The sequence below is a fragment of the Lissotriton helveticus genome, chromosome 6 (genome assembly GCF_964261635.1).
Source record: "Lissotriton helveticus chromosome 6, aLisHel1.1, whole genome shotgun sequence".
Taxonomy (NCBI): domain Eukaryota; kingdom Metazoa; phylum Chordata; class Amphibia; order Caudata; family Salamandridae; genus Lissotriton; species Lissotriton helveticus.
This window is the reverse complement of record NC_136067.1, coordinates 2,043,408,887-2,043,425,869: the sequence shown is the minus strand read 5'-3', so window position 1 is coordinate 2,043,425,869 and position 16,983 is coordinate 2,043,408,887. Positions and strand designations below refer to the sequence as shown.

Genomic DNA, 16,983 nt, shown 5'->3' with positions numbered 1-16,983 from the left:
ATCAAGGAGGGGGTCTGTCGAAGAGCCAGGTTTTGAGGTTTCTTGCGAAGATGAGGAGTGATGTTATCTGTCTGAGGTGGAGCGAAAGGTCGTTCCAGGCTCTGGCCGCGCGGAAGGAGAAGGAGCGGCCTCTCGATCTGGTCTTTCTGGTGCGGGGGACCACAGCGTAGTAGAGCTGTTTTAACATCGCTTTTTCCGGGTTCGAGGACACTGTTGCCACAGTTGTTGCGCGGCGTGTGGACTCAAGGACCGCTTAGTCTGTAGAAACAGTTTCAGTTGAAGAATTCTAGAATGTTCAAAGTTTCTTGGTGGTTAAAAGTTCTAAATGAGCAAAGAGAGGGGAAGCAAAATGGTGTCTCAGATACTTAAGGGACTCCATACGATGTGATTGGAGCATGTGACGTATGGCAGTGTACACATATATTTAAGGGAAATGTAGTTTTCCAATTTACTGTGTTTCTGTCAGTTTTTGCAGTACAGGCTGAGAAGCATAATCCTGGCCTCTGTGGCCTTAACAGATAACTAGACATGTTTTTATGACGTGTGAAGCTGGGCACCCCCAGGCCTCGGCTCTCAGGGCTGTGGGAGTTCAGACAGGGGGGGAGGGTGCCATGCCTAGCTGGCAGAGCCTCGGGGGTGCAGGGCGGACACAGACTGGTGCAGAGGCGGCCTGGGGCGTAGATCTTTCTTTCCTCTGCGGTCCCGGTGAAACGTGTCAGGCAGCCACGTGGACTCTGTGATTTGACAAGAAGGCTGGGCCTCGCCTGCATACATGACCAGGAGGAGGGGAGGAGCGTGGGAGGGACTCAGGGCAGAGGGGGCGGGCCTATATGGCAGGGTCTGTGCTCCTGAGTCAGAACCGGGGAACAGACGGGATGCTGCAGTCAGGGGGCGGGGCCTGTGCGGCCTGGCAGTCCTGTTGCCTTGTCGTATCCCTGGGCCTGCAGTGATCAGGAGGAGGGATGCAGCAGCCATGGGGCGGGGCCTGTGCGGTCTGGCCGTCCTGCCTTGTCATTGCCACGGGCATGCAGTGGGCAGGAGGGAGGGATGCTGCAGACAGGGGGCGGGGCCTGTGCGGTCTGCCCTTGGCAGGCAGTGATCAGGAGGAGGGATGCTGCAGACAGGGGGCGGGGCCTGTGCGGTCTGGCTGCCCTTCATATCCCTGGGCCTGCAGTGATCAGGTGGGAGGGATGCTGCATTTGGGGGCGGAGCCTGTGCGGTCTGCCCTCGGCAGGCAGTGATCAGAGGAGGGATGCAGCAGCCAGGGGGCGGGGCCTGTGCGGTCTGGCCGTCCTGCCTTGTCATAGCCACGGGCAGGCTCAGGCTGGGAGGGCGTGGGAGGAGAGTGGGATGCGGGGCAGTACCGCAGAGTGGAGGCAGCACCTGGAGAGAAGGAGCCGAGAGGTGACTGCAGGCGGGGCATTCCTCTGCAGCCTGCACGAGTGAGCCGCAGAAGGCACCACTGCACGTGCCTCAGCCCACCCTGCACCCTGCCCTCTGCCCCAGAGCATCCATCCCCGGACAAAGGGAGGCCGGGAGGACCTGGCTCCAGCCCCAGCAGCGGCACCAAGTAGGGGCTCGTGTATTAATAATGACCTTTAAAAGCAGAGCTCGGGCGCGTGCAGCAGGCTGGGGGGAGCCCGGCGCGAGGACGTGCACTGATGTCATTGTGATTCACTGTTGTTGTTGTGTTCAGCCTCTTCATCTTCTTCGATCTATAATGAATTGTCTTAGCTTTATTTAATCACTGGGAAAACATTAGTTCGTGTGCGTTATTCTCCCTGTTTTTGTTTATATGGAAAATACATCTTTCAGAAGCGCCCCTTGCAGCTGTCTGTCTGTCTGCAGGGCTGCCGGCCCGGTTAAGGTCACTGCTGCCCTAAACTGCACCACACAATTGTGTTATGTTTATTTAAAGAGCGAGCGCCCAAAATATTATATATTACAAATAAGCACACTCATGATTGTTATAATATTACTCAGTAATATTATGTTATTGTGTCATTATTTATTTCCTCCATTGGGCTGATTTTTAGAGGCAGGACACCACGTGTTCTTCTGTGTGTGCTGCTGGCATGTTTGCAGGTGTCCGGAGTCCTGTGTGTGCTGCTGGCATGTTTGCAGGTGTCCGGAGTCCTGTGTGTGCTGCTGGCATGTTTGCAGGTGTCCGGAGTCCTGTGTGTGCTGCTGGCATGTTTGCAGGTGTCCGGAGTCCTATGTGTGCTGCTGGCATGTTTGCATGTGTCCAGAGTCCTGTGTGTGCTGCTGGCATGTTTGCAGGTGTCCGGAGTCCTGTGTGTGCTGCTGGCATGTTTGCAGGTGCCCGGAGTCCTGTGTGTGCTGCTGGCATGTTTGCAGGTGTCCGGAGTCCTATGTGTGCTGCTGGCATGTTTGCATGTGTCCAGAGTCCTGTGTGTGCTGCTGGCATGTTTGCAGGTGTCCGGAGTCCTGTGTATGCCGCTGGCATGTTTGCAAGTGTCCGGAGTCCTGTGTGTGCTGCTGGCATGTTTGCAGGTGTCCGGAGTCCTGTGTGTGCCGCTGGCATGTTTGCTGGTGTCCAGAGTCCTGTTTCTGCTGCTGGCATGTTTGCAGCTGTCCGGAGTCCTGTGTGTGCTGCTGGCATGTTTGCAGGTGTCCAGAGTCCTGTTTCTGCTGCTGGCATGTTTGCAGGTGCCCGGAGTCCTGTGTGTGCTGCTGGCATGTTTGCAGGTGTCCGGAGTCCTGTGTGTGCTGCTGGCATGTTTGCAGGTGTCCGGAGTCCTATGTGTGCTGCTGGCATGTTTGCATGTGTCCAGAGTCCTGTGTGTGCTGCTGGCATGTTTGCAGGTGTCCGGAGTCCTCTGTGTGCTGCTGGCATGTTTTCAGGTGCCCGGAGTCCTGTGTGTGCTGCTGGCATGTTTGCAGGTGTCCGGAGTCCTATGTGTGCTGCTGGCATGTTTGCATGTGTCCAGAGTCCTGTGTGTGCTGCTGGCATGTTTGCAGGTGTCCGGAGTCCTGTGTATGCCGCTGGCATGTTTGCAAGTGTCCGGAGTCCTGTGTGTGCTGCTGGCATGTTTGCAGGTGTCCGGAGTCCTGTGTGTGCCGCTGGCATGTTTGCTGGTGTCCAGAGTCCTGTTTCTGCTGCTGGCATGTTTGCAGCTGTCCGGAGTCCTGTGTGTGCTGCTGGCATGTTTGCAGGTGTCCAGAGTCCTGTTTCTGCTGCTGGCATGTTTGCAGGTGTCCGGAGTCCTGTGTGTGCCGCTGGCATGTTTGCAGGTGTCCAGAGTCCTGTTTCTGCTGCTGGCATGTTTGCAGGTGTCCGGAGTCCTGTGTGTGCTGCTGGCATGTTTGCAGGTGTCCGGAGTCCTGTGTGTGCTGCTGGCATGTTTGCAGGTGTCCGGAGTCCTGTGTGTGCCGCTGGCATGTTTGCAGGTGTCCAGAGTCCTGTTTCTGCTGCTGGCATGTTTGCAGGTGTCCGGAGTCCTGTGTGTGCTGCTGGCATGTTTGCAGGTGTCCGGAGTCCTGTGTGTGCTGCTGGCATGTTTGCAGGTGTCCGGAGTCCTATGTGTGCTGCTGGCATGTTTGCAGGTGCCCGGAGGCCTGTGTGTGCTGCTGGCATGTTTGCAGGTGCCCGGAGGCCTGTGTGTGCTGCTGGCATGTTTGCAGGTTTCCGAAGTCATCTGTGTGCTTCTCAGTGGGGCACAATGTGATTGTGTCTTACTCGTCTGTCTTCAGGTGAGGTCACGTAACTGCACGGATGCGTGATGCGAGTGTGTCAGTGTGCATGGATCCCTTTTGCATGTGTAGGCATGTGCAAACGCGAGCAGGCAGTGTGTGTGTGTGTGTGCATATCTGTGGACAAGGGATGCCTATGTCCACACATGTGGTCATGTCATCGAAATGTCCGGACGTGGGCTTGCCATGTTTTTATGTGCACACTATGGCACATCGTATTCATGATCCGTCATTGTAGTAGGCACGTGTAAAGGCATGAATGTACACGTGTGTGTACACTTCGACATGTTATGTTGGACTGGTGTCAACACGACGTGGTTCAGAACACGGCAGCAAGTCATGTGACTTTCCCACTTAGCAAGTCATGTGACTTTCCCACCTACCTCAGCATGTCATGGTAATGACTTATCCGTGGACATGATATGAGCTTGACCATAACTGAGTATTGTATATGAACATGCCACGTAGGTGGGCACATGTGTGGACATGCTGACGAGCCCGTACACATCTGGGCTCATCTGTGTTAGCGTGCCACATACGTGGACCTGTGTGTGGCATGACAAAGCCATGTGAAGCAGTACTTGTGAGAATGTGCTCCAAGTGTGCAAACGTCAAGCTGGCCGATGCTTGATTGCAAGCCTGTGCCCTCTCGTGTCCGGCTGGTGTGAATGTATGGTTGTGTTACTTTGAGGTAATGCAAATCTGAGTTGTCACGTCATGTGACTGTGAGTAAACGGTACAGCTAAATGTAGGACAGACCCGAGAGGCCGGAGACGACCTTTGCTCCCTTCCCTTTTCTTGGTGACACCAGGGGTTTGGGGTCAAGAACCAGACGTTCGTGAACCGTACAAAGTGCAGTGACAGAGGGGTGAGGGCTCTTGTGGAAATACAAAATGAACGAGTGCGCACACCTGGGCAGAAGTCAGTGAACCGCTGGGAGCTGCTTTACCCAGCATTCAATGCGTCCAGTGTAAGTGACCGGGCGCAGAGACTTCCTGGTCCCTGAGCAGCCGAAGGGCTCAGGGCACAAGGAACCACACACACCTGAGGCAAAAGGATGCGACCCCCTGTAAAAGGCGAAGAGGGGCCCCAGAGTCTTTCATATCTCACAGATATTCATTGGCCTTGAGCTGAATGAGGGCCCCTGAAGGGTTGGCCCCCATGCTGCAGGGGGTTGTGGTACAACCCTGGTGTTTTGGACAGACTTGGCTCCATGGCTGAGGTGCAGGTTGAGTCTCAGTGGCCCTCATCGCTGAGGTGCAGGTTGAGTCTCAGTGGCCCTCATCGCTGAGGTGCAGGTTGAGTCTCAGTGGCCCTCATCGCTGAGGTGCAGGTTGAGTCTCAGTGGCCCTCATCACTGAGGTGCAGGTTGAGTCTCGGTGGCCCTCATCGCTGAGGTGCAGGTTGAGTCTCATCGGCCCTCATCGCTGAGGTGCAGGTTGAGTCTCATCGGCCTTCATCGCTGAGGTGCAGGTTGAGCCTCATTGTCCCTCATCGCTGAGGTGCAGGTTGAGTCTCAGTGGCCCTCATCGCTGAGGTGCAGGTTGAGTCTCATCGGCCTTCATCGCTGAGGTGCAGGTTGAGCCTCATTGTCCCTCATCGCTGAGGTGCAGGTTGAGTCTCAGTGGCCCTCATCGCTGAGGTGCAGGTTGAGTCTCAGTGGCCCTCATCGCTGAGGTGCAGGTTGAGTCTCATTGGCCCTCATCGCTGAGGTGCAGGTTGAGTCTCAGTGGCCCTCATCGCTGAGGTGCAGGTTGAGTCTCAACGGCCCTCATCGCTGAGGTGCAGGTTGAGTCTCATCGGCCCTCATCGCTGAGGTGCAGGTTGAGTCTCATCGGCCCTCATCGCTGAGGTGCAGGTTGAGTCTCGGTGGCCCTCATCGCTGAGGTGCAGGTTTAGTCTCCTTGGCCCTCATCGCTGAGGTGCAGGTTGAGTCTCATCGGCCCTCATCGCTGAGGTGCAGGTTGAGTCTCATCGGCCCTCATCGCTGAGGTGCAGGTTGAGCCTCATCAGCCCTCATCACTGAGGTGCAGGTTGAGCCTCATCGGCCCTCATCGCTGAGGTGCAGGTTGAGTCTCAGTGGCCCTCATCGCTGAGGTGCAGGTTGAGCCTCATCAGCCCCTCATCGCTGAGGTGCAGGTTGAGTCTCATCGGCCCTCATCGCTGAGGTGCAGGTTGAGCCTCAGTGGCCCTCATCGCTGAGGTGCAGGTTGAGCCTCATCAGCCCCTCATCGCTGAGGTGCAGGTTGAGTCTCATCGGCCCTCATCGCTGAGGTGCAGGTTGAGTCTCATCAGCCCTCATCGCTGAGGTGCAGGTTGAGTCTCATCGGCCCTCATCGCTGAGGTGCAGGTTGAGTCTCATCGGCCCTCATCGCTGAGGTGCAGGTTGAGTCTCATCAGCCCTCATCGCTGAGGTGCAGGTTGAGTCTCATTGACCCTCAAGGCTGAGGTGCAGGTTAAGTCTCAGTGGCCCTCATCACTGAGGTGCAGGTTGAGTCTTAGTGGCCCTCATCGCTGAGGTGTGAGTTGAGTCTCATCGGCCCTCATCGCTGAGGTGCAGGTTGAGTCTCATCGGCCCTCATCGCTGAGGTGCAGGTTGAGTCTCATCGGCCCTCATCGCTGAGGTGCAGGTTTAGTCTCCTTGGCCCTCATCGCTGAGGTGCAGGTTGAGTCTCATCGGCCCTCATCGCTGAGGTGCAGGTTGAGCCCCATTGGCCCTCATCGCTGAGGTGCAGGTTGAGTCTCATCGGCCCTCATCGCTGAGGTGCAGGTTGAGTCTCATTGGCCCTCATCGCTGAGGTGCAGGTTGAGTCTCGGTGGCCCTCATCGCTGAGGTGCAGGTTGAGTCTCATTGGCCCTCATCGCTGAGGTGCAGGTTGAGTCTCATCGGTCCTCACCGCTGAGGTGCAGGTTGAGTCTCGGTGGCCCTCATGGCTGAGGTGCAGGTTGAGTCTCATTGGTCCTCATCGCTGAGGTGCAGGTTGAGTCTCAGTGGCCCTCATCGCTGAGGTGCAGGTTGAGTCTCCGTGGCCCTCATCGCTGAGGTGCAGGTTGAGTCTCAGTGGCCCTTATCGCTGAGGTGCAGGTTGAGTCTCAGTGGCCCTCACCGCTGAGGTGCAGGTTGAGTCTCATCAGCCCTCATCGCTGAGGTGCAGGTTGAGTCTCATCGGCCCTCATCGCTGAGGTGCAGGTTGAGTCTCATCAGCCCTCATCGATGAGGTGCAGGTTGAGTCTCAGTGGCCCTCACCGCTGAGGTGCAGGTTGAGTCTCATCGACCCTCATCGCTGAGGTGCAGGTTGAGTCTCATCGGCCCTCATCAGAGGTGCAGGTTGAGCCTCATCGGTCCTCACCCGCTGAGGTGCAGGTTGAGTCTCGGTGGCCCTCATCGCTGAGGTGCAGGTTGAGTCTCGGTGGCCCTCATCGCTGAGGTGCAGGTTGAGTCTCGGTGGCCCTCATCGCTGAGGTGTAGCTTGAGTCTCAGTGGCCCTCATCGCTGAGGTGCAGGTTGAGTCTCAGTGGCCCTCATCGTTGAGGTGCAGGTTGAGTCTCGGTGGCCCTCATCGCTGAGGTGCAGGTTGAGTCTCAGTGACCCTCATCGCTGAGGTGCAGGTTGAGTCTCAGTGGCCCTCATCACTGAGGTGCAGGTTGAGTCTCAGTGGCCCTCATCGCTGAGGTGCAGGTTGAGTCTCATCGGCCCTCATCGCTGAGGTGCAGGTTGAGTCTCATCGGCCCTCATCGCTGAGGTGCAGGTTGAGTTTCATCAGCCCTCATCGCTGAGGTGCAGGTTGAGTCTCATCGGCCCTCATCGCTGAGGTGCAGGTTGAGTCTCAGTGGCCCTCATCGCTGAGGTGCAGGTTGAGTCTCAGTGGCCCTCATCACTGAGGTGCAGGTTGAGTCTCAGTGGCCCTCATCGCTGAGGTGCAGGTTGAGTCTCAGTGGCCCTCATCGCTGAGGTGCAGGTTGAGTCTCATCGGCCCTCATCGCTGAGGTGCAGGTTGAGTCTCATCGGCCCTCATCGCTGAGGTGCAGGTTTAGTCTCCTTGGCCCTCATCGCTGAGGTGCAGGTTGAGTCTCATCGGCCCTCATCGCTGAGGTGCAGGTTGAGTCTCATCGGCCCTCATCGCTGAGGTGCAGGTTTAGTCTCCTTGGCCCTCATCGCTGAGGTGCAGGTTGAGTCTCATCGGCCCTCATCGCTGAGGTGCAGGTTGAGTCTCATCGGCCCTCATCGCTGAGGTGCAGGTTTAGTCTCCTTGGCCCTCATCGCTGAGGTGCAGGTTGAGTCTCATCGGCCCTCATCGCTGAGGTGCAGGTTGAGCCCCATTGGCCCTCATCGCTGAGGTGCAGGTTGAGTCTCATCGGCCCTCATCGCTGAGGTGCAGGTTGAGTCTCATTGGCCCTCATCGCTGAGGTGCAGGTTGAGTCTCGGTGGCCCTCATCGCTGAGGTGCAGGTTGAGTCTCATTGGTCCTCATCGCTGAGGTGCAGGTTGAGTCTCAGTGGCCCTCATCGCTGAGGTGCAGGTTGAGTCTCCGTGGCCCTCATCGCTGAGATGCAGGTTGAGTCTCAGTGGCCCTTATCGCTGAGGTGCAGGTTGAGTCTCATCGGCCCTCATCGCTGAGGTGCAGGTTGAGTCTCATCGGCCCTCATCGCTGAGGTGCAGGTTTAGTCTCCTTGGCCCTCATCGCTGAGGTGCAGGTTGAGTCTCGGTGGCCCTCATCGCTGAGGTGCAGGTTGAGTCTCGGTGGCCCTCATCGCTGAGGTGCAGGTTGAGTCTCGGTGGCCCTCATCGCTGAGGTGTAGCTTGAGTCTCAGTGGCCCTCATCGCTGAGGTGCAGGTTGAGTCTCAGTGGCCCTCATCGTTGAGGTGCAGGTTGAGTCTCGGTGGCCCTCATCGCTGAGGTGCAGGTTGAGTCTCAGTGGCCCTCATCGCTGAGGTGCAGGTTGAGTCTCATCGGCCCTCATCGCTGAGGTGCAGGTTTAGTCTCCTTGGCCCTCATCGCTGAGGTGCAGGTTGAGTCTCATCGGCCCTCATCGCTGAGGTGCAGGTTGAGCCCCATTGGCCCTCATCGCTGAGGTGCAGGTTGAGTCTCATCGGCCCTCATCGCTGAGGTGCAGGTTGAGTCTCATTGGCCCTCATCGCTGAGGTGCAGGTTGAGTCTCGGTGGCCCTCATCGCTGAGGTGCAGGTTGAGTCTCATTGGTCCTCATCGCTGAGGTGCAGGTTGAGTCTCAGTGGCCCTCATCGCTGAGGTGCAGGTTGAGTCTCATCGGCCCTCATCACTGAGGTGCAGGTTGAGTCTCATCAGCCCTCATCGCTTAGGTGCAGGTTGAGTCTCATTGGCCCTCATCACTGAGGTGCAGGTTGAGTCTCATCAGCCCTCATCGCTGAGGTGCAGGTTGAGTCTCATTGGCCCTCATCACTGAGGTGCAGGTTGAGTCTCATCAGCCCTCATCGCTGAGGTGCAGGTTGAGTCTCATCGGCCCTCATCGCTGAGGTGCAGGTTGAGTCTCATCGGCCCTCATCGCTGAGGTGCAGGTTGAGTCTCAGTGGCCCTCATCGCTGAGGTGCAGGTTGAGTCTCAGTGGCCCTCATCACTGAGGTGCAGGTTGAGTCTCAGTGGCCCTCATCGCTGAGGTGCAGGTTGAGTCTCATCGGCCCTCATCGCTGAGGTGCAGGTTGAGTCTCATCGGCCCTCATCGCTGAGGTGCAGGTTTAGTCTCCTTGGCCCTCATCGCTGAGGTGCAGGTTGAGTCTCATCGGCCCTCATCGCTGAGGTGCAGGTTGAGTCTCATCGGCCCTCATCGCTGAGGTGCAGGTTGAGTCTCAGCGGCCCTCATCGCTGAGGTGCAGGTTTAGTCTCCTTGGCCCTCATCGCTGAGGTGCAGGTTGAGTCTCATCGGCCCTCATCGCTGAGGTGCAGGTTGAGCCCCATTGGCCCTCATCGCTGAGGTGCAGGTTGAGTCTCATCGGCCCTCATCGCTGAGGTGCAGGTTGAGTCTCATTGGCCCTCATCGCTGAGGTGCAGGTTGAGTCTCGGTGGCCCTCATCGCTGAGGTGCAGGTTGAGTCTCATTGGTCCTCATCGCTGAGGTGCAGGTTGAGTCTCAGTGGCCCTCATCGCTGAGGTGCAGGTTGAGTCTCCGTGGCCCTCATCGCTGAGGTGCAGGTTGAGTCTCAGTGGCCCTTATCGCTGAGGTGCAGGTTGAGTCTCATCGGCCCTCATCGCTGAGGTGCAGGTTGAGTCTCATCGGCCCTCATCACTGAGGTGCAGGTTGAGTCTCATCGGCCCTCATCGCTGAGGTGCAGGTTGAGTCTCAGCGGCCCTCATCGCTGAGGTGCAGGTTTAGTCTCCTTGGCCCTCATCGCTGAGGTGCAGGTTGAGTCTCATCGGCCCTCATCGCTGAGGTGCAGGTTGAGCCCCATTGGCCCTCATCGCTGAGGTGCAGGTTGAGTCTCATCGGCCCTCATCGCTGAGGTGCAGGTTGAGTCTCATTGGCCCTCATCGCTGAGGTGCAGGTTGAGTCTCGGTGGCCCTCATCGCTGAGGTGCAGGTTGAGTCTCCTTGGCCCTCATCGCTGAGGTGCAGGTTGAGTCTCATCGGCCCTCATCGCTGAGGTGCAGGTTGAGTCTCAGCGGCCCTCATCGCTGAGGTGCAGGTTTAGTCTCCTTGGCCCTCATCGCTGAGGTGCAGGTTGAGTCTCATCGGCCCTCATCGCTGAGGTGCAGGTTGAGCCCCATTGGCCCTCATCGCTGAGGTGCAGGTTGAGTCTCATCGGCCCTCATCGCTGAGGTGCAGGTTGAGTCTCATTGGCCCTCATCGCTGAGGTGCAGGTTGAGTCTCGGTGGCCCTCATCGCTGAGGTGCAGGTTGAGTCTCATTGGTCCTCATCGCTGAGGTGCAGGTTGAGTCTCAGTGGCCCTCATCGCTGAGGTGCAGGTTGAGTCTCCGTGGCCCTCATCGCTGAGGTGCAGGTTGAGTCTCAGTGGCCCTTATCGCTGAGGTGCAGGTTGAGTCTCATCGGCCCTCATCGCTGAGGTGCAGGTTGAGTCTCATCGGCCCTCATCACTGAGGTGCAGGTTGAGTCTCATCAGCCCTCATCGCTTAGGTGCAGGTTGAGTCTCATTGGCCCTCATCACTGAGGTGCAGGTTGAGTCTCATCAGCCCTCATCGCTGAGGTGCAGGTTGAGTCTCATTGGCCCTCATCACTGAGGTGCAGGTTGAGTCTCATCAGCCCTCATCGCTGAGGTGCAGGTTGAGTCTCATCGGCCCTCATCGCTGAGGTGCAGGTTGAGCCTCATTGGCCCTCATCGCTGAGGTGCAGGTTGAGTCTCATTGGCCCTCATCGCTGAGGTGCAGGTTGAGTCTCATCGGCCCTCATCGCTGAGGTGCAGGTTGAGTCTCATCGGCTCTCATCGCTGAGGTGCAGGTTGAGTCTCAGTGGCCCTCATCGCTACGGTGCAGGTTGAGTCTCATTGGCCCTCATCGCTGAGGTGCAGGTTGAGTCTCAGTGGCCCTCATCGCTGAGGTGCAGGTTGAGTCTCATCGGCCCTCATCGCTTAGGTGCAGGTTGAGTCTCATTGGCCCTCATCACTGAGGTGCAGGTTGAGTCTCATCAGCCCTCATCGCTGAGGTGCAGGTTGAGTCTCATTGGCCCTCATCACTGAGGTGCAGGTTGAGTCTCATCAGCCCTCATCGCTGAGGTGCAGGTTGAGTCTCATCGGCCCTCATCGCTGAGGTGCAGGTTGAGCCTCATTGGCCCTCATCGCTGAGGTGCAGGTTGAGTCTCATTGGCCCTCATCGCTGAGGTGCAGGTTGAGTCTCATCGGTCCTCACCGCTGAGGTGCAGGTTGAGTCTCATCAGCCCTCATCGCTGAGGTGCAGGTTGAGTCTCATCGGCCCTCATCGCTGAGGTGCAGGTTGAGTCTCATCAGCCCTCATCGATGAGGTGCAGGTTGAGTCTCAGTGGCCCTCACCGCTGAGGTGCAGGTTGAGTCTCATCGACCCTCATCGCTGAGGTGCAGGTTGAGTCTCATCGGCCCTCATCAGAGGTGCAGGTTGAGCCTCATCGGTCCTCACCCGCTGAGGTGCAGGTTGAGTCTCGGTGGCCCTCATCGCTGAGGTGCAGGTTGAGTCTCGGTGGCCCTCATCGCTGAGGTGTAGCTTGAGTCTCAGTGGCCCTCATCGCTGAGGTGCAGGTTGAGTCTCAGTGGCCCTCATCGTTGAGGTGCAGGTTGAGTCTCGGTGGCCCTCATCGCTGAGGTGCAGGTTGAGTCTCAGTGACCCTCATCGCTGAGGTGCAGGTTGAGTCTCAGTGGCCCTCATCGCTGAGGTGCAGGTTGAGTCTCATTGGCCCTCATCGCTGAGGTGCAGGTTGAGCCTCATCGGCCCTCATCGCTGAGGTGCAGGTTGAGTCTCAGTGGCCCTCATCGCTGAGGTGCAGGTTGAGCCTCATCGCTGAGGTGCAGGTTGAGTCACATTGGCCCTCATTGCTGAGGTGCAGGTTGAGTCTCAGTGGCCCTCATCGCTGAGGTGCAGGTTGAGTCTCAGTGGCCCTCATCGCTGAGGTGCAGGTTGAGTCTCAACGGCCCTCATCGCTGAGGTGCAGGTTGAGTCTCAGTGGCCCTCATCGCTGAGGTGCAGGTTGAGTCTCGGTGGCCCTCATGGCTGAGGTGCAGGTTGAGTCTCATCGGCCCTCATCGGTGAGGTGCAGGTTGAGTCTCATCGGCCCTCATCACTGAGGTGCAGGTTGAGCCTCATCGGCCCTCATCGCTGAGGTGCAGGTTGAGTCTCAGTGGCCCTCATCGCTGAGGTGCAGGTTGAGTCTCAGTGGCCCTCATCACTGAGGTGCAGGTTGAGTCTCATCAGCCCTCATCGCTGAGGTGCAGGTTGAGTCTCAGTGGCCCTCATCGCTGAGGTGCAGGTTGAGTCTCATTGGTCCTCATCACTGAGGTGCAGGTTGAGTCTCATCGGCCCTCATCGCTGAGGTGCAGGTTGAGTCTCATTGGTCCTCATCACTGAGGTGCAGGTTGAGTCTCGGTGGCTCTCATCGCTGAGGTGCAGGTTGAGCCTCATCGGCCCTCATCGCTGAGGTGCAGGTTGAGCCTCATCGGCCCTCATCGCTGAGGTGCAGGTTGAGTCTCATCGGCCCTCATCGCTGAGGTGCAGGTTGAGTCTCATTGGCCCTCATCGCTGAGGTGCAGGTTGAGTCTCATTGTCCCTCATCGCTGAGGTGCAGGTTGAGTCTCATCGGCTCTCATCGCTGAGGTGCAGGTTGAGTCTCAGTGGCCCTCATCGCTGAGGTGCAGGTTGAGTCTCATTGGTCCTCATCACTGAGGTGCAGGTTGAGTCTCGGTGGCCCTCATCGCTGAGGTGCAGGTTGAGTCTCATCGGCCCTCATCGCTGAGGTGCAGGTTGAGTCTCAGTGGCCCTCATCGCTGAAGTGCAGGTTGAGTCTCGGTGGCCCTCATCACTGAGGTGCAGGTTGAGTCTCAACGGCCCTCATCGCTGAGGTGCAGGTTGAATCTCATCGGTCCTCATCGATGAGGTGCAGGTTGAGTCTCATCGGCTCTCATCGCTGAGGTGCAGGTTGAGTCTCAGTGGCCCTCATCGCTGAGGTGCAGGTTGAGTCTCATCGGCCCTCATCGCTGAGGTGGAGGTTGAGTCTCAGTGGCCCTCATCGCTGAGGTGCAGGTTGAGTCTCAACGGCCCTCATCGCTGAGGTGCAGGTTGAGTCTCAGTGGCCCTCATCGCTGAGGTGCAGGTTGAGTCTCATCGGCCCTCATCGCTGGGGTGCAGGTTGAGTCTCATCGGCCCTCATCGCTGAGGTGCAGGTTGAGTCTCATTGGCCCTCATCGCTGAGGTGCAGGTTGAGTCTCGGTGGCTCTCACGGCTGAGGTGCAGGTTGAGTCTCATCGGCCCTCATCGGTGAGGTGCAGGTTGAGTCTCAGTGGCCCTCATCGCTGAGGTGCAGGTTGAGTCTCATTGGTCCTCATCATTGAGGTGCAGGTTGAGTCTCGGTGGCTCTCATCGCTGAGGTGCAGGTTGAGTCTCATCAGCCCTCATCGCTGAGGTGCAGGTTGAGTCTCATCGGCCCTCATCGCTGAGGTGCAGGTTGAGTCTCAGTGGCCCTCATCGCTGAGGTGCAGGTTGAGTCTCAGTGGCCCTCATCACTGAGGTGCAGGTTGAGTCTCATCAGCCCTCATCGCTGAGGTGCAGGTTGAGTCTCAGTGGCCCTCATCGCTGAGGTGCAGGTTGAGTCTCATTGGTCCTCATCACTGAGGTGCAGGTTGAGTCTCATCGGCCCTCATCGCTGAGGTGCAGGTTGAGCCCCATTGGCCCTCATCGCTGAGGTGCAGGTTGAGTCTCATTGGCCCTCATCGCTGAGGTGCAGGTTGAGTCTCGGTGGCCCGAATCGCTGAGGTGCAGGTTGAGTCTCATTGGTCCTCATCGCTGAGGTGCAGGTTGAGTCTCAGTGGCCCTCATCGCTGAGGTGCAGGTTGAGTCTCCGTGGCCCTCATCGCTGAGGTGCAGGTTGAGTCTCAGTGGCCCTTATCGCTGAGGTGCAGGTTGAGTCTCATCGGCCCTCATCGCTGAGGTGCAGGTTGAGTCTCAGTGGCCCTCATCGCTGAGGTGCAGGTTGAGTCTCATCAGCCCTCATCGCTTAGGTGCAGGTTGAGTCTCATTGGCCCTCATCACTGAGGTGCAGGTTGAGTCTCATCAGCCCTCATCGCTGAGGTGCAGGTTGAGTCTCATTGGCCCTCATCACTGAGGTGCAGGTTGAGTCTCATCAGCCCTCATCGCTGAGGTGCAGGTTGAGTCTCATCGGCCCTCATCGCTGAGGTGCAGGTTGAGCCTCATTGGCCCTCATCGCTGAGGTGCAGGTTGAGTCTCATTGGCCCTCATCGCTGAGGTGCAGGTTGAGTCTCATCGGCCCTCATCGCTGAGGTGCAGGTTGAGTCTCATTGTCCCTCATCGCTGAGGTGCAGGTTGAGTCTCATCGGCTCTCATCGCTGAGGTGCAGGTTGAGTCTCAGTGGCCCTCATCGCTGAGGTGCAGGTTGAGTCTCATTGGTCCTCATCACTGAGGTGCAGGTTGAGTCTCGGTGGCCCTCATCGCTGAGGTGCAGGTTGAGTCTCATCGGCCCTCATCGCTGAGGTGCAGGTTGAGTCTCAGTGGCCCTCATCGCTGAAGTGCAGGTTGAGTCTCGGTGGCCCTCATCACTGAGGTGCAGGTTGAGTCTCAACGGCCCTCATCGCTGAGGTGCAGGTTGAATCTCATCGGTCCTCATCGATGAGGTGCAGGTTGAGTCTCATCGGCTCTCATCGCTGAGGTGCAGGTTGAGTCTCAGTGGCCCTCATCGCTGAGGTGCAGGTTGAGTCTCATCGGCCCTCATCGCTGAGGTGGAGGTTGAGTCTCAGTGGCCCTCATCGCTGAGGTGCAGGTTGAGTCTCAACGGCCCTCATCGCTGAGGTGCAGGTTGAGTCTCAGTGGCCCTCATCGCTGAGGTGCAGGTTGAGTCTCATCGGCCCTCATCGCTGGGGTGCAGGTTGAGTCTCATCGGCCCTCATCGCTGAGGTGCAGGTTGAGTCTCATTGGCCCTCATCGCTGAGGTGCAGGTTGAGTCTCGGTGGCTCTCACGGCTGAGGTGCAGGTTGAGTCTCATCGGCCCTCATCGGTGAGGTGCAGGTTGAGTCTCAGTGGCCCTCATCGCTGAGGTGCAGGTTGAGTCTCATTGGTCCTCATCATTGAGGTGCAGGTTGAGTCTCGGTGGCTCTCATCGCTGAGGTGCAGGTTGAGTCTCATCAGCCCTCATCGCTGAGGTGCAGGTTGAGTCTCATCGGCCCTCATCGCTGAGGTGCAGGTTGAGTCTCAGTGGCCCTCATCGCTGAGGTGCAGGTTGAGTCTCAGTGGCCCTCATCACTGAGGTGCAGGTTGAGTCTCATCAGCCCTCATCGCTGAGGTGCAGGTTGAGTCTCAGTGGCCCTCATCGCTGAGGTGCAGGTTGAGTCTCATTGGTCCTCATCACTGAGGTGCAGGTTGAGTCTCATCGGCCCTCATCGCTGAGGTGCAGGTTGAGCCCCATTGGCCCTCATCGCTGAGGTGCAGGTTGAGTCTCATTGGCCCTCATCGCTGAGGTGCAGGTTGAGTCTCGGTGGCCCGAATCGCTGAGGTGCAGGTTGAGTCTCATTGGTCCTCATCGCTGAGGTGCAGGTTGAGTCTCAGTGGCCCTCATCGCTGAGGTGCAGGTTGAGTCTCCGTGGCCCTCATCGCTGAGGTGCAGGTTGAGTCTCAGTGGCCCTTATCGCTGAGGTGCAGGTTGAGTCTCATCGGCCCTCATCGCTGAGGTGCAGGTTGAGTCTCAGTGGCCCTCATCGCTGAGGTGCAGGTTGAGTCTCATCAGCCCTCATCGCTTAGGTGCAGGTTGAGTCTCATTGGCCCTCATCACTGAGGTGCAGGTTGAGTCTCATCAGCCCTCATCGCTGAGGTGCAGGTTGAGTCTCATTGGCCCTCATCACTGAGGTGCAGGTTGAGTCTCATCAGCCCTCATCGCTGAGGTGCAGGTTGAGTCTCATCGGCCCTCATCGCTGAGGTGCAGGTTGAGCCTCATTGGCCCTCATCGCTGAGGTGCAGGTTGAGTCTCATTGGCCCTCATCGCTGAGGTGCAGGTTGAGTCTCATCGGCCCTCATCGCTGAGGTGCAGGTTGAGTCTCATCGGCTCTCATCGCTGAGGTGCAGTTTGAGTCTCAGTGGCCCTCATCGCTACGGTGCAGGTTGAGTCTCATTGGCCCTCATCGCTGAGGTGCAGGTTGAGTCTCAGTGGCCCTCATCGCTGAGGTGCAGGTTGAGTCTCATCGGCCCTCATCGCTTAGGTGCAGGTTTAGTCTCATTGGCCCTCATCACTGAGGTGCAGGTTGAGTCTCATTGGTCCTCATCACTGAGGTGCAGGTTGAGTCTCGGTGGCCCTCATCGCTGAGGTGCAGGTTGAGTCTCATCGGCCCTCATCGCTGAGGTGCAGGTTGAGTCTCAGTGGCCCTCATTGCTGAAGTGCAGGTTGAGTCTCGGTGGCCCTCATCACTGAGGTGCAGGTTGAGTCTCAACGGCCCTCATCGCTGAGGTGCAGGTTGAATCTCATCGGTCCTCATCGATGAGGTGCAGGTTGAGTCTCATCGGCTCTCATCGCTGAGGTGCAGGTTGAGTCTCAGTGGCCCTCATCGCTGAGGTGCAGGTTGAGTCTCATCGGCCCTCATCGCTGAGGTGGAGGTTGAGTCTCA

At 57.8% G+C, this 16,983-nt stretch overlaps 1 protein-coding gene across 1 annotated transcript in view; it reads left to right on the top strand.

The window, feature by feature from the left end:
• Positions 1–1,303: 1,303 nt before the first annotated feature.
• The window catches only part of CGREF1 (cell growth regulator with EF-hand domain 1), a 128,104-nt gene continuing 112,424 nt past the window's right edge, over positions 1,304–16,983 (top strand). The window contains exon 1 of the mRNA XM_078650069.1: positions 1,304–1,570. The gene's annotated coding sequence lies outside the window, so the exon portion shown is untranslated. The remainder of the gene's footprint in view (positions 1,571–16,983) is intronic.